We start from the raw sequence: 18,280 nt of genomic DNA, 5'->3' as shown, positions 1-18,280 counted from the left end.
ATCTACAAAGAGCATATAATTTTGTTTGTATTAAAGAAAGAGATAAGTGAAAGAGTGCTTTTTGAACTAGGTATGGACTTTTTGAATATAATGTCATGCCTTTTAGACTTACAAATATACTAGCTATTTTTAAGCATCTCATGAATATTATCTTTCATGAGTTTCTTGATGATTTTATTGTTTGTTATTTAGAAAAAATTCTATTCTATTCTAAAAATATAAAAAAATATGAACTTCATGTTTGTCGTGTATTACAAAAACTTAGAGATGCAGGATTGTATACAAAGATGAAAATGTATATATTCTATACTACTCACATTGATTTTTTACGATACATTATTTCCAACAAAGGATTAATAATGGATCTTTAGAAGGTCTAAACTATCGTAGATTGGAAGGTACTAAAAACAATTAAAGATGTGCAATGTTTTTTGGAATTCACCAATTATTATCAAATCTTCATCAAGAACTTTTTTCAAGTTGTCGCTCTTCTTATGTATCTGACATGTACAAACATACTTAAGTAGAGCAAAATAGTAGAAACATCTTTTGAAGCTTCAAAGACACCATTTATTTTTGTACCAATTTTGTATCTAGTCAATTTTTCTAAAGCATTCCTCATAGAAACAAATGCATTGAATTTTGCTATAGATATTGTTTTATCACAAATGATAGCAAATGATAAGCTCTACCAAGTTGTTTTTCATTCTAGGAAATTTTTAATAGCTGAGATTAACTACAAGATCTACAATAAAGAACTTCTTGTAATTATGGATTCATTTCAAGAATGGCAACATTATTTAGAAGATGCTTTTAATTCAATTATTGTCTATATAAATTACAAGAATCTCAAGTATTTTATGTCAGCACATATTTTGAATTATTGCCAAGCTTGTTGGAGTATGTTTTGGTTAAGATTTGATTTCAAGTTCACTTATAGATCCAAAAAGAAATAAGGTTTATCAGATGCCATTTCTAAATATTCTTATCTTGCATCAAAAAAAAGAAATGTAGCTTTTGATCAATAAAGAATAAATCTCTTAAAGTTAGAGCATTTTTACCTTCAAGCAATAAAATCAACATTAATTATTGATTCAATATTTATCAAGAAAATTCAATCAAGTATGTTTTTTGACCTTTTTGTTTATGATATCAAGAATAATTCTTCTAAGTTTCATGATACTTTTAAGTTCAATTTTAAGGATAATCTACTCTACTTCAAGAAACTATTATACTTTTTAAAAGGCAAAGTACAATTATGTATTCTTCAAGCTCATCATGACTTTCTATCAATCGACTATTTTGGATATAATAAGACTTTGGAGCTAATATCTAAAGATTTTTAATAGCCTTAAATGTGAAAGGTAATCAAAGACTTTGTACAATCATATGATACTTGTTCAAGATCCAAAACTCCACTTCATTAACTATATGAATTTCTTCAACCATTATTTATTCTAGATCAATTATGGTCTTTTTTTTTATAGATTTTATCATAGATCTTTCAATCTAAAATTTGTATGATTCTATATTTATAATAGTAGATTATTATAATAAAATAATATATTTTGTATCATGTACAAAATCTATCTTAGGTCAAAAAATAGCTAATTTTTTTTTAACAACATCTATTGCTATCATGGATTGGCCAAAGATATTATATCAGATAAGAAGATTTAATAATAATCAAGAATTTGAGGTAGAAGAAGTCTTAGATTCAAGGCAGTACCAAAATAAGTTGGAATATCTTATTTATTGGCATGAATATGATATTAATGAACAAACATAGGAACTAAAAAAGAATCTTGCAAATACAACAAAAAAAGTTGAGGTTTTTTATCGACAACATCCATCAAAATTGAGATAAAGAATAGCAAATCTTTGCTATAAAAAAATAAGATCTAAAGAAGATAGCATTCTACTTTCTATTTTTGTTTGGTACTTTTGAGTATTTATGATGCTAAGGAGATAGATAACTAACAACCAACAAATTCAATTCAAGGGCTATCACTTACTAACTTACGAGACAAAATATTGTGATTGTCACAACCTTCAAGACAATGTAATTGAGATGAAGATCTTTAAGAACAATGTATCCTTTTTTGAATAGATGGCAAGATACAATGTGTTTGGTGTCATGATACATAGTTCTTAGTTAGGAATATATATGGAGATAAGAATAAAACCTTCTTTATTCTTACTAACACCATTTTAGTCCTTAGTTTTATTTTAAGATTTTATAATCTTCTTGTCTTTTATAATAGCTATTTTAGTTTAATACTATATCATCTTTGAGTGACTTTCTAGTTTTTTTGAATGACACAAGAGTGTATTGAAGATTTCTTTTTTCATGCTTCATATCTTTGACACATATATTAGAGATCCTATAGAATATTATCACGTAGTTCTTAATTAGATAGTATATATAGAAGCAAAAATAATATAAAAGCTACATTGTAAATAAATACTTAAATAAATTTGTTTGAAATAATAATGATGGTTGAAAAATGAGGATAGAAAAGCAATCCTTAAAAAAAATTCAACATCCATATATAAGCATCTATAAACTAGGATTTTTCTTAAGATACTAAAGTTAGCTTATTTTAAGATTAAAGTTATGTTTTAATTTAGATAAATTAAAAATAGATAAAATTCATCTATAGAATTATCTAAAAACATTCATCATTGTCAAATTCAACATATTATGTTATATTATATAGAATGTAAGATATTCTTAAGCAAAAAGTCCATAAGGTACTTCCAACCTATACCTATATAATTATATTGCCATTTGTTTTGACCATTCTTATTGCAAAGCCAAAAATTTATTCAATTATCATTTACTTGTCATCCATGTTAATTTCAACTAATTGTATCTTTTATTTTAAAGCAATGACATCCAAAAGTTTTGCATCCAAAATAAAGATTATTTTGATAGTCTTGCAATCATAAAATAAAATGGCAAAGAATTAGAGGTTGTGTAACTTTGATTGATGCGTGAATCAGACTCAAAAGTCAAGATAAGACTTACCTTGCTTTGAGCCAATGTCAAGAGTGAGTGAAAATTCTTATTGCATGTGAAGGAGTTCAATAATTTTTTATAAGCTCACAATATGAACCACTTTCATGAATGAAATCACATAATAGTCATTGCACCTACTGAAGTAGTTTATATGTAATATAGTCTATGTGATATCCATAAGATATGTTGCCATTTAAAATATGGCTCTACATAAGACAAAGTTGATCATGAAATTGAATAATTGCAAAATATTGATTTCCACCTTATATACTTTGTAGTTTAGATCTTGCTTTCTATTAAGCTTAACTTAGTCGTTGTTTTCATCATTGAATAACTTAAAAATTGATAATGCCCAATTACAATTTGACACAAATTTCTTATCATTTTTATTAAATAATATATTACTAATAACTACATCTACAATATTATAATTGATTGTGAATGTCAATGCTTTCTTAGTCTCAAAATGAAATACAAGGTTATTTTTGAAATTCATCTAATCAAGGCATTTAAAAAGGTATTGTACTCTGCCTATACTTTGACATGTTATAACTTCATATGCATTAAGGTGTTATTTGCATGGAAAGGAATTAAAAATATTTTCACATTTCCCATCTACTTTTGCTTATGCCATCTAAGATTAATCTCTTTACAATTGAACTTCTTATAGAATAAGATCTAGGTTGATAGAACTTAGTTGATATTCTTATCTTATAGATTTTGCATAAGGCCAAGCTTTGTCTCCATAGAGGATTTTTAAGGGGTTTGCAACTCCTTCACCATGGTGAATTTGATGTGGATATTGCTACATGATTGTTAAGTTTACAAATCTATATTCTTGAGCACAAATTACATTATACAAAATTTCTCTCAACCATGTAAAGAAATACCATTGGAGCCTTATTTTAGAGCATCTTGCTAAGCTTACTCTAGAGAAATTAGAATTTTTTTTGAAAATGCCCCAATTTAAAGAGATCTATATATGTATATAAATATAGATCAATGTGGACTTAATCAAGAAAGGATTTAAGTTTCCAACCTTCCCTCCATCCAACCTACTTGCTTACATCCTAGTTCCATTACATTTCTTTCTTTCATTTTCAAAAATTTGATCAACAATTAAAATTGCATCTAAATAGCAACAACAATCCAATGACCTAAAATTATAGAGCAAATTGATTGAATTGAGAGGTTTATATGACACATAGTGATTAAGATTGCCTATGCTTCAAACAAGAGAAGAATTGTAGATGGATGAAAGAATGGACAAGAGAGTACTTTCATTGGATAATTATTGGTCATCCATTGTGGATGAAGAAGAGCACTCAAAAACCACTAAATCTGGAAATTTTATATTTGTTTTCCAATGATGTTTGATTTTTGAATTGTGAATTATAATCAAGTACTACTAAAAAAAATTTAATATTATTTTGGAAATGATTTTTTTTCTGAAAATAAAATTTTATTTTAGAAAATAAAAATATTATCTAAATAATAGAAATGATCTGAAGATGTTATCAAAAATAAAAATATGAAAAATTACTAAGTTATTTTAATTTTTATGAATAATTATTTTACATTAGATTTCTAATTTTTTTAGAGAATCAAAATTTGATATCAACATTGTAATAAGTAATAGACTTGAATTGCATTTAACTGATTTAAATTCCAAGAATGATTATCTTCTAAATTTTAGGTTTTAAGATAAACTAAAAAAAAAAAAAAAAAAAAAAAAAAAAAAAAACTCTAAAAAAATATAAAAATTTGACTAAATATTATTAATAATTATATTATTATAGAATTTTTTTTAAAATAGAATATAAAAAAATGATTTATTTAATACTTCACTTAAATTAAATAAACATACATATCATTTAATAAATTTGGAGTGACATGAAAATAAAACAAAAAAGGAAAGAATGAAGTTTTCAGAAATATTTCAAGATAAAAGTATATGATCCTTTAAAAAAAATACATATATTTATTTTTTAAAAATATATCATAAAAATATATTCTTATCTAATAATTAAAATATATTATTAGAAAATTAAATTAATTGATTTTTAAAAATAGTTGAAGAATTATAAAATAACTTGGAATTTTGTCTAAGACTATTAAGTCATATTTCTAATTTTAAATATCATACACAACTTAAAGCAAGTACTTGTGGAATATTTAAAGATCTTATTAAAACTCAAATATCAAAGATATGAATCACAAAAAATCAAAACTACATAGCAATGGCTAAAGACAAGAAGACTAGAGACTCTTAAAATAAAATGAAAAATAAGGAAGGTATTAATGAAAGAGAACAAATACCAAACTATGTTGTAAATACGTAGTAAAAATGTTAAGAGTAAAAGTCAAATTATATAGTAAAAATAATAACCATAATTAGTATTAAAGATATTTATTAAGTAAAAGATTGTTTCATATTATTATAGGCAAACTCAATCAATGGAAAAAGAATTCTTAATCATCTTAATGATAATTGATGGTAAATCTCAAATCTTATTCTAAAATTTGATTTATTTGTTCTATTTATCCATAAATTAAATGATGGAAAATCAAAGATAGTTTTATGTCTATCTTTAATATCTTGATTTTTTTTTCAAAAACTTGATATTAATTGAGCTTCTTTTTTTGATATAATATCCTTTACTAATTTATAATAGCAATAAATATTTTCAAAGAAAAGTTTCGTTGTTTCTTTATTTGTTATAGTTTTTATACATGATAAAAAAAAATATGTCATTTTGGTGAAACAATATACAATTATAAATATAAAATCATAAGAACTTAAGTTTGAAAGATTTGTAATAAAATACATAAAAACAAAAGATCATGGTTATTCTAATATATGTAGTGGCTGAAGAAGTCTATAAAATTGATGATGAAGAATTTTTGATCCTGAACCAACATCACATGATTATACAAAGATTTTAATTACTTTTCACATTTGAAGCCACAAAAAAGCTCTTGATATTAATTCCAAAGTCCTATTATATCTAAAATATTTGAGGTAGTGAAGTTGAAGAACATGTAATTGTGTTTCATCTTTTAGAATAAATAAGCATCTTTTAAAATATAGTAGATTAAAATCAAACTTAAAATTATCATGAGAATTAAATAGATTATTTTTAATATCATGAACAAGAAGATCTTAAGACATACTTAAGCAAACTTGCTTAAAAATTGAATTAATAATTGATGTTGATTTTTATTGCTTGAAGATGAAATTCTTTTTGCTTCAAAATAACTATTCTTTATTGAACAAAAGTTGAATCTTTTTTTTATGCAAGATAAAAACATCTATAAAAGGCAATTCAAAAACTTTGTTATTTTTTTAAATTAATGAGTGATCTCAGATTCAAATATTGACAAAGATATCCTCCGACAAGCTTGGTGTTGATTTAAAATAAGTGATGATATGAAATACTCAAGGTTCTTGTGATTTGTATAAATAATAATTGGACTTGAAGTGCCTTCTAAATAATGATACCATTCTTAAAATGAATCTACAATTATAAAAAGTTCTTTATTGTGGATCTTATAGTTGATTTTAGCTATTAAATTTTTTTTGAATAAAAAACTACTAGATAAAGTTTATCAATTTTTCCTATTTGAGAAAATATTATATCTAATGCAAAATTCAATGTTTTTTTTTCTATAAAAAATATCTAAAAACTTCAACATAATACAAGATTAATACAACAGTAAAAATCAACTTCAAAGCTTTAAATGATGTTTTTTTTCTTTGTTCTACTAAAGTTTGTATTTATAAGTCAAATATGGTGGTGAAGCTACAACTTGATGTCAAGGATAAGAACTCGATGAAAAAGAAATTCAGACAAGTGAGCCTTTACTCAAAGAAAGGTATAAATAAACAAGTATGTATATTGAAAGAGAAACTGGAATGGCTATTGCTAAAAGACAAGAAAACTAGAGACCCTTAAAACTAGACTGGAAGCAAGAAAGGAGTTGACAAGAGTGAAGAAGGCTTCACTCTTGTCTCTATATATACTATCTAACTAGGGGCTACGTGGCGACGTTCTATAGGACCTCCAATATGTGTTGACTTTGTAGGACACATGCCTTGACTTACAAGGCAAGTTTTTCTACGTGTGAACCACATAGTTAGCTTGATCTTCAAGCTAACAACATGTGTGGCACATGGCCAACTTGTTGACCACGTTTCTAATCCAAAAAGTCAACTAAAGACACCTATGAAGTCAAATAGCATCTATGATGCTTCTAGAAAGCTTCCATATTAAATACTATAGAATTAACTTACTTTTACCTACTTATATATGTAATTACTAGCTTACATGAGTATGTCCATGACATTAACCCCCCTTCTAGGGACGAGTTCCACGAGGAGTGGTCATCATATATTGACGAAATCTATGATGCGACGAATTATATTCGCCACATACTCTGATCTTTGTTCTCTTCGAAGATGATTGATAGGGCCTCTCAACCATTGGTAGTGTCCCATACCAAAGCGGGAAGACTACCCAGTTATTTGATCATTTTTGAGGCCTTCATAACTTCATTCGAATAGAACATTTGGAACACCATCAAGAGTTGTTCCTACCTCTAGCAAAATCACCAAACATCGGGAGTCCCTACCCAAATCGTGATACCAAACACATCGTATCTTGCCATCTATTCGAGGAAGAACATGTCATTCTTGAAGATCTTCATCTCGATTGCATCATCTTGAAGGTTGTGACAATCGTAATGTCTCGTCCGACAGGTCAATAAATGAAGGTTCTTGAGTCAAATCCGCTGGTTGTTGATTCTCCATCTCTTGAGCATTACAACTACAAAGAAGCTACGAACAAGGATTGAAAGTAGAATGTTATCTTACCTAGATGTTTTTTCTTTTATAAAGAAGGTTTTCATCTTGATTTTGATGGATGTCGTCGATATAAAGCCTTACAGCCTTTGCTGTATTTGTAACATTCTTTATTGGCTCCCATGTACATTCACTAATATCATATCCGTGCCAATAGACAAGATATTCTAATTTATTTCGACGCCGCCTTGAATCTAAGACTTCTTCTACTTCAAACTCTTCATTATTGTCCACTTCTATAGAAGAAGGTGGAGCTTGTCGTTGTCGTGTTGTAGTTCGGCTACTATATGAAAATAATGTAATTATGTACTTAATATATAATTTATTAAGTAACATGGTAAGAGCCATGTTAGTAGATTTTAGTTGGTTGTAGGATATAATTTGATTATTACTTTGAGAAGAGGTTGTTTAAAAAGATTACTATAGAATTTTTATAACTTTAATTTCTTTTGATAGTGGCTTTTAAGATTGGTTTTGGTTGATAGTAACTTCTAAATATTTAGAGTCACCTTTGTTAGACATTGGTGACATTTAAAAAACTATTTTGGTTCTTTTATTTGGTGTTTAGAGCATACATTATGTAAATCTTATAAGAAAAAGGATTGAAGAAGGATTTTGGTAGCAAAGGGAGGAATTAGGGCACCAATATAGATGAATGGAGATGAAAAATAAAAATCTCCATTCCTATTGGTCAAAAATCATGACCAATGGGCTTTGAGGAGGCTGCCCGAGGCCATATTAGGGATTAGGGTTAGTTTCCGGAGGCCATTCGAGTTTTTGAGGCTAGGGTCAGAAGGTTTAGGTTTTTGGATATGGTTTTGGTGCAAAATTTGTGTCATTTGGGGTTTATATGAAGAAATTATAGGCGCTCAAAGTTAAGGTGTAAGTTTTCGACGTACTGTCACTCTTTTGAGCATACCGCACGCGTACGGACAGCAAACAAGGATCGGCGACCGGATTTGAAGAGAGCACTTTTTCGGCTACAGTTTATGCATACTGTTTATCGAATTCCAAGCTTTGATGAAGGAGATATTGGCAGTTGAAGTCAGTGCTTGATATCTAAGGGTAGTAAGTAGCCCGAATTACTTGTGCTTGTGATTTGAGCTATATCTTAGACAATTTGATGAGGTTTTAGCTCAAAATTTCCAAGATTGTGTGTAACCTTGTTATAAAGCTTTCTTTATAAGTTTTGTGTGATTTGGAGCTTGGGTTTAAGAGATATAAGGAAAATAGTTTTCGGATGCTTGTAAGTTAGGGTTTTGTGTACCTGCTAGGGTTTCTAAGATGCCGAACGATCGGTGATAGATGTACGGTTCACTTATTTTGTGGTAAAAGTTAAGTATAGCATCTAGCTTAGGTAGAAATTTGAAACAAAGTGAACGGTTGGATCAACATACATGAATTTCCAAAGTCTGATGTAAAAAAGTCTTTGGCAGGAAGAAATATATTTTGAAGAATTTTAATATATTTTGAGTTTTTATACAAAACAAAGAGTTTTTTTTTGGAAGCTAAGGCATTATATACAAAGGAAACCTAAACTCTCTACAGCTAGATACCCGGTGTATTCCCAAATTGAAAAACACGTCACACGACATCGTCTTCTTGGTATGTCCACTATCTTGTATGGTTCAAGAAGAGACACGTGGAATACTAGATGGATTTTCATTGACTCCGGTAGTTGTAAACGATATGTAACAGGATTGATTTGTGCAGAAATAGAAAATGGTCCGAGCCTTTGATAGTCCAACTTGTCACAAGGACGAGTGGTCTTAATATTGTGACGAAGTAGCCATACCTTATCACCCAAGTAGAATGGTGGCTGTTCCTTTCGATAGACATCCGCATTGACCTTTTGTTGTTCTTGAACCTCTTTTAACTACGCCTTCATTGTTGCATATACCTCTGATAAATGAATCGCCAAATCTTTCCCAACAGGATTATCAACTTTTGAAAAGTCAAAAATAACAAGTCATGGATGATAACCATAATTAGCAAAGAAAGGTGTTTGTTTTGTAGATGAATGTACCGTATTATTGTAAGCAAACTCTGCCAATGGCAAAAGAGTTGTCCAATCATCTTGTTGGTAGTTAATGGTACATCTTAAATATTGCTCCAAAACTTGATTAACACGTTCCATTTGTCCATCAATTTGAGGATGGAATGTCGAAGATAGTTTTATATCCACTTTTAGAATCTTGAAAAGAGTCCACCAAAATCTTGATATAAATTGAGTTCTCCTATCTGATATAATATCCTTGGATAATCCATGATAGCAATAGATATTGTCAACAAAGAGCTTAGCTGTTTCTTCACCTATGATAGATTTTATACATGGTACAAAATATGCCATGTTGGTAAAACGATCTACTATCACGAATATAGAGTCATAAGAACCTGAGATTGGAAGATTCGTGATGAAGTCCATAGAAACAGATGACCATGGTTGTTTTGGAATGGATAATGGTTGAAGAAGTCCAAAAGGTCGATAACGAGGAGTTTTTGATCTTGACCAAACATCACATGATTGTACAAAATCTTTGACTACCTTCCACATTTGAAGCCACCAAAAATCCCTAGATATTAGCTCCAAAGTCTTATTATATCCAAAATGTCTTGTTGCTAGGAAGTCGTGACAAGCTTGAAGAATACGTAAATGTGCTTCCTCTTCTATAACATATAGGCGTCCTTTGAAATAGAGTAGGTTGTTCTTGAATTCAAATTTAGAGGGATCATGAGATTTAGAAGAATTATTCTTGATATCATGAACAAGAGGGTCTGAAGACATACTTAACTAGACTTACTTGAGAAAAGTTAAATCAACAGTGAATGTTGATTTTATTACTCGAAGATGAAATTGCTCCGGCTTCAAGAGAACCGTTCTTTATTGCTCAAAATCTACATCTCCTTCTTTTGGTGCAAGATAAGAACGTCTAGATAAGGCATCAGACAAACCTTGTTGTTTTCTTGGCCGATAAGTGATGATGAACTCAAATCTTGATAAAGACATGTTCCAACAAGCTTGACGACGATTTAATACCCGTGTTGACATAAAATACTCGAGGTTCTTGTGATTCATATACACGGTGACAGGACTAGAAGTGCCTTCAAGATAATGATGCTATTCTTAAAAAGAATCTACAATTGCGAGAAGTTCTTTGTCATGGATCTCATAATTGATTTTTACTGCTGAGAATTTTCTTGAATGAAAGGCTACTGGATGAAGTTTATCATCTATTTCTATTTGTGATAAAACCGCACCTAGAGCAAAATCTGATGCATCTGTTTTCATAAAGAATGCTTTGGAAAAATCAACACGATACAAGTTTGGTGCAGAAACAAATGCTGTCTTCAAAGATTCAAAAGCAACTTCCGCTTCTTCATTCCATTGGAGTTTGTCTTTATAAGTCAAATGTGTAAGTGGAGCTGTAACTCGAGTGAAGTCCTTGATGAAGATCCGATAGTAGTTAGCAAATCCCAAAAAGTATTGGACATCTCTTACAATTTTTGGGATCTTCCAATCTATAATAGTTTGAACTTTCTTAGGATCCATCATAAGTCCATCATTTGAAATGATGTAACCTAAGAAATCGACTTGAGTAGTGTGGAATACACACTTTTCTATCTTGGCATAGAGTCCTGCATCTCTTAATTTTTGTAACACATGATGAACATGAAGTTTGTATTCTTCTGAATTCTTAGAATAGATCAAGATTTCGTCTAGATAACAGACCACAAAATCATCCAAAAACTCTTGAAAAACATCATTCATTATATGTTAAAAAACTGCTGGTGCATTTGTAAGTCCAAAAAGCATGATGTTGTATTCAAAATGTCCATACCTAGTTCGAATAGTAATCTTTCATTCATCTCTTTCTTTGATGCGTACTAAATTGTATGCTCCTCAGAGATCTATTTTTGTATAGATCTTAGCTTGATTCAGCTGATCAAGAAGTCCAAATATTAAAGGTAGTAGATACCTATTCTAGATGATAATCTTGTTGAGTCCTTGATAATTAACATATATCCGTAATGATCTATCTTTTTTCTTCACAAATAGAATTGGAGCTCCTGCCGAAGATTTAGAATAGCATATGAAATTCTTGGCTAGATTTTCCTCAATATATTCCTTGAGTTCTGTCAACTCATTTTGTGATAAACTGTAGATTGGTCCGAATGGCAGTTGTGCTCCTTCTTGAAGGTCAATTGAACAATCATAGAGACAATGTTCTAGGAGTGTATCCGCATTCTTTTTTTTGAATACATCTTAAAATTCTTGATATTGGCTTAGAATGCCACTTGAAGTCTTTTCACTAGTAGAAATAGGTGTGGCATAAATAATATATGGTGATTCTTTCATAGCAGTATCCAAGAAAGCTTTTGCACCTATAAATACGAATTTAATTGAATTGGACTTATGACTCTCTACTTGATTAACTACATTAGTAGTTATACTTTTAAAAAAGTAAGAGTTTGGAAAATCCAATCTATTTGAGGGTTGTATTTTTTTAATCATGATAAACCTAAAATGACTGGATTAGAGGGAGATCTAATGATATTAAATACTACAAAGCTATTATGACTATTGATTATTACTTCTATAGGAAGGATTTCATGAGTAATATCTCCAGAAGACAATGGATGACCATTTATGACTTCTACATGAACAGATTTAGTTTTCTTTACTAAAGATATGCTATGTCTTTTAGTAAATTCTTCATCTAAGAAATACGTCGAGGCTCCTCAATCTAACAAGACAGAGGCTTTGTAATATTTAGGTCCTAAAATAATATTTAATATAAAATAAAGAGAGGGCTTTGAGGAGAGAATATGACCTTTACTAGATGTTGTGTAAGGTTCCAACCGTACGGTCCCTATTGTAGCTGGACAAACTCGTTTTCCAACATATTATCTTCTTTCACAACCATATTCCTCATTTTGTGATTGCATCGTTTCTTTGGACAATGTTAAACAGTGTGCTTTGGTTCTCCATAATATAAACATAATCTTTCTTGACGATGACGAGTCTTTTCTTGGTCAGTAAGAGGTTTGAAATGTACTGCATCAATTTGCATATCCTCTACTTTCGAATGTATGTATTCAAGAGGTGTTGGTGTTTCAATTGAATTATAGTAACGTTGAGGTACACTTGTATGGTTCTGAGCTTGAAATTCAAAAAGACGATTGTCTCACTTCACAGCAAAGTCAATTGCTTGACTCAATGTTTGAGGATCAAGTGAGTTGAGCATTAATTTTTTTTACCTCATATTGTAATCTGTAGAGAAATTGGCTAATAAGTGCAGCATCATCCCACTTGATATCAGTTGCAAGTTGTCAAAATTGTGAAGCATACAATGTTACCGATCGATTACCTTATCGTAAAATATGGATCTTATTGGTTGTAACACGAATTGCATCATGTTCTCCATACATGGATTGAAACTCTGACAAAAAAGCCTCTAGATTATCCAATATTGGATCTCGTCATTCAAGAAAAGATGAAAATCACGATAGTGCTGAACCTGAAAGAAGCATACCAATGAATCTAACTTGCGATCCTGGAGTTGGATAGCTTTGGGATTAAAGTTCAATCATAAGTTACACTTGATTGATAAATCCTCGAAACTTGGATCTGGTGCCATCAAACTTCTCGGGTAGGACAATTCTTGGTTCTCTAACACTAGAAGGGTGTTCTATCATAAGAAAAAGCATATGGTTTGGTGCAGATGTTGAAGCAGCTCCAACCATTTCTATATCTTCACTTCTTACCAATCTTGTTGCTCCTTGTGGTGGTAAATTGAGTTGATGCATCGCAAGCATTAACTCCCTCAATTGCTCTTGCATTTGTGCCATTGCACTCTTCATTTCAAGAAGTTCTACCATGATAACACTTAGAAAAGAGAAGATGACTAATATCACTCAAGACAAATAGAAGAGAGGACTTGAGAACAAAGAAAATACTAAGGACAACATCAGTTTAGAAGAAGGTAATCCATAACTTCTAATATGCTTATATCTTATCAAAAAAAAAGGGTAATCCACTCTTAATTAAGATTAGACAAAGCTCTGATATTATAGATGTACTCTTGTCAATTTATCAAGGACAAGAACTCGATGAAAAAGTAATTCAGATAAGTGAGCCTTTACTCAAAGAAAGGTATAAATAAACAAGTATGTATATTGAAAGAAAAACTGGAATAGCTATTGCCAAAAGACAAGAAAACTAGAGACCCTTGAAACTAGACTGAAACCAAAAAAGGAAGTGACAAGAGTGAAGAAGCCTTCACTCTTGTCTCTATATATACTATCTAACTAGAGGCTACGTGGCGACATTCTATAGGATCTCCAATATGTGTTGACTTTGTAGGACACATGCCTTGACTTACAAGGCAAGTTTTTCTACATGTGGGCCACATAGTTAGCTTGATCTTCAAGCTAACAACATGTGTGGCATATGGCCAACTTCTTGACCACGTTTCTAATCCAAAAAGTCAATTAAATATACCAATGAAGTCAAAGCAGCGTCTATGAAGCTTCTAGGAAGCTTCCATATTAAATACTATAGAATTAACTTACTTTTACTTACTTGTATATGTAATTACTAGCTTACATGAGTATGTCCGTGACACTTGAAAGAAGTTCTTAATAAAGATTTGATGTTAATTAAAAAATATCATAATAAATTAGACATCTCTTATTATTCTTGAAACCTTTCATCTATGATAGTCTAAACTTTTTTAAGATCCATCATAAAGCCATTATTTAAAATGACATATCTTAAAAAGTCAATTTAAGTTGTGTAAAATACACACTTTTCCATCTTAATAAATAGTCTTGCATCTCTAAATTTTTATAACATACAACAAGTATAAAATTTATATTCTTTTGTATTCTTAAAATATATTAAAATATTAACTAAATAAAAAAATAACAAAATTAATTATAAATTCTTAAAAAATAACATTTAATAGATATTAAAAATTTATTAATATATTTTTATTCTAAAAGATATAATATCATATTTAAAATATCCATACTTGATTCAAAATATAATCTTCTATTTATTTCTTTTTTTAATGCACATTATAATTTTATACTCTTTATAAATTTATTTTTATATGGATCTTTATTTGATCTAATTGATTAAAAAGTTATAATATCATAGATAGAAGATATTTATTTTTAATGGTGATCTTATTGAATCATTGATAATCCACAAATATCTGAAGTGATTTGTCTTTTTTCTTTATAAATTAGATAGGAGGTCTTACTAGAGATTTTGAATGGCCTATAAAGTTCTTTGTCATGTTCTTGATAGTGTACTCGAGTACAACCAACTTGTTATGTGATAGGCCATTAATTGTTCCAAATGGCAATTGAGCTCTTTTTTAAAGATCAAGTAAGCAATCATAAATGCAATAATATATAAGAATATTTACATTTTGTTTTTTAGCAATGTCTAATTAATTATGATACTAGCTTGGAATGCCACTTAAAGTCTTTTTTCTATTAAAAATAAGTGTGATATAAATAACAAAAGATGTTTTTTCTTTTGTACAATACATAAAAGCTCTTGTATCTATCAATAACAGTTTGGTTGTGTTAGAATTATGACTTTTTACTAGCATAAAAATAGTCTAAATTATGCTATTAATAAAAATTAAAATTATAAATAAATAAAGTGTTTGTCATAGTAGTCAAACCATCTATAGCATTAGTTGTGCCCAAATAATTATTACCATAATTATTGATCTAATTTTTTTTATAAATTTTAATTTACTAATTAAAAATAAAGACATAAAGTTTAAAGATAATTAAACATTCAAATTAAGAAAAAAAAATGCTCTTAATTTTTCTTAATTATTGACAATCATCTATTTTCAACCCCAAGTGCAAACTTTGAAGAACCGCAATGTGCTACTGAGCCATGGGGGAACGGCCAACTGCCTTGCAAATCCACAGGGCGTTGGTGTGGCCTCCAGTTTCCTGTATTTTCACTCCCAGAATCCAGTGCTTTTCCCAAATCCAAAAATGGTGCTGACCTCCAAAGGTCGCAAAGGCAGATTCCAGTACAATCGGTTCCTTCGAGGATCTCAAGGAGTGGGATCAGGGAGATGGAGCCCACATCTTCCTCCTCATTCTTAGTATAGGAAGAGTCAGAAAGTAGGAAGTTGACTCAGAGAAATTCTTCTCGAATTATGAGGATAGGAGACTCACTAATATTTTTTTCCCACTTAGAAGGTTACATTTTACTACGAGATACACTTAATTCTCATGTGTTTTATTTTTAATTTTTTAATGAGAATGGGCTAGTTGGACTGAGCATCCTCCCAGTTGTGTAGAATATTATTGTAAGCCATTATTTATATCCACAATTGCATTCATCAAAGGCACCGAGGTAACAAACTCACTGTGGTTTGATCGACCGAGGGGTTCTTCAAGTTAAAAGTCCGCAACTCCTCTATGCTCCAACCCACATCAACAAGCTTTCTTTACATATCTAAGGTCTTGCACTCCCCCTGACGTAGCATTTCCAAGTGGGTCATGGCATTCTCAGCGAGAAGATTAGCAAATAATATGCTAGCTAGATGAGGGGCAAACTGTCCAAAACCAACACCTGAACTCGAAATTGCAAGTTAACCCAAACGGTTTCACTAATCATCAATTAGCAAATTGGGGAGGCATTGTTGAGCCGAAAATACTCGTTGCGAACAAATGATGAACATCTAAACAATCTCTTTTGAAGAAAAAAAAACCATTCAACGCTGACTACTCTTTCGCACGATTTCGATAAAGAGTTTTGAGAGATAACGGAGTGTTACAAAGGCTTCCTTTATTACGACCTACTTCATCAAGACAATACACTCCTCCGTGCTAACCTTTTTTCTGTGGTGGTGATGAGCTCCATGCTCCATGGATGCATTCCCACAAGACAACTACCCAGTTGTTCCAGACAACAATCTTTCACGAATCAAAGACTCTGCAAAGCTCAGTGTAGATTCGCTCATCAACCATGATGTGAATCTTTGCAAGAGCATTTCTTTTTTAATATATACAACTTTTCATTCTTTATTTTGTTATACTCTATTATACTATTGATTGCAAATTATTGTTTCATGTCTTGTGCAAACCTATTATAAGATGTATGATGCTGTGCAAAACCTATTCCAAGATTCATTTTACCCTCAAATTCAAAGGCCATGAGCATCGATTTTGACAAACGTTGATTGAATAAAACAATACAATTAATAATAATATTTTTTCAAAAGATAAAATTTTGTATTTTTATTGATTCAAATTCAGAAATCATATTTTTAAATTTAAATAGAATAGAAAATCGTTAATATATATATATATATATATATATATGAAGTTGTTAATGTTAATTTTCTAATTCATATAATAACACCCTAACTAATATCTGCTACAATTGTGGAGGGAGGAGGGGGTCAGAGGGGGCCTCCCTGTGATGGTCCTATTGATCGGTCAACGGGCGAGGTTGAAGGACAACACCCTTGCGCGGATCTCCGAAAGCACAACAATTACTCTCACTTATTCTTTCTCTGTCTCTCTTGCTCGTTCTGTCTTTCTCTTTGTCTTCGCTTGTCCTATCTCTTTATCGTCTTCTCTCTCCCACTTTCTATTTGTTCTTTGTCCCTTTCTCCAGCTCGTTGTTCCCTTCTTTAGCTTGTTCTCACTCTCTCACTTAGCGCCTCTATCAACCATAGACTTTAAGGCAGATCGAAAAGCAAGAGTGGACCCAATCCAACTCATCCTCTTTCCTTTCTATGGTACTCGGTTCACACCTCATTTACTTACAAACACCCACATACTCACACACACACACACATTTCTTCACATGAGGGCAAGGGCGAAGCAAAAGGGGGCGATGGGAAGCATGAGCCCGATGCTCGGTACTCGCTTGATTGCCGAGCATGTGCACATCTGGGGTGTCGAGGATCTGAATCACAGTTGTGAGGTGGGCAACACAGTTACACTCCGAATCACAATGCTTAGAAAAGGTGGAACATAACAGAAACACAATCTCTGAAACCACGACCCCACTGATCCAAGTAATTGGAGTTCGTTGTTTCTGCACCGAGCGTCAGTGGTTGAGAGAGACAGTGACTGAGCGCAACTGGATATGAACGGGGTGAATCAGAAATGTGCGATTCATGCGTGGTTTAGAGCAACAGGTGAGATCCTGTGCTCGTCGGATTTTGAAGAACCGGTGTCATGTCGTGATGGACGGCAACGACACTGCCAGTCTCAAGGTTAACGCCAGATGTGGTTCGTGTCGTGATTTGAAAGTGGGGTTCCTGCACTGCGATATTGAAGCATGGGTGCACGAATCATCAGTTCTTCTGCGCTGCAATACTGTGCGTGATGCAATGAAAGTT

This window comes from Physcomitrium patens, chromosome 1 (assembly GCF_059467195.1).
Source record: "Physcomitrium patens ecotype Gransden chromosome 1, ASM5946719v1, whole genome shotgun sequence".
NCBI classification, from domain to species: domain Eukaryota; kingdom Viridiplantae; phylum Streptophyta; class Bryopsida; order Funariales; family Funariaceae; genus Physcomitrium; species Physcomitrium patens.
The sequence above is the reverse complement of the archived record's forward strand: the minus strand, read 5'-3'. Positions refer to the sequence as shown.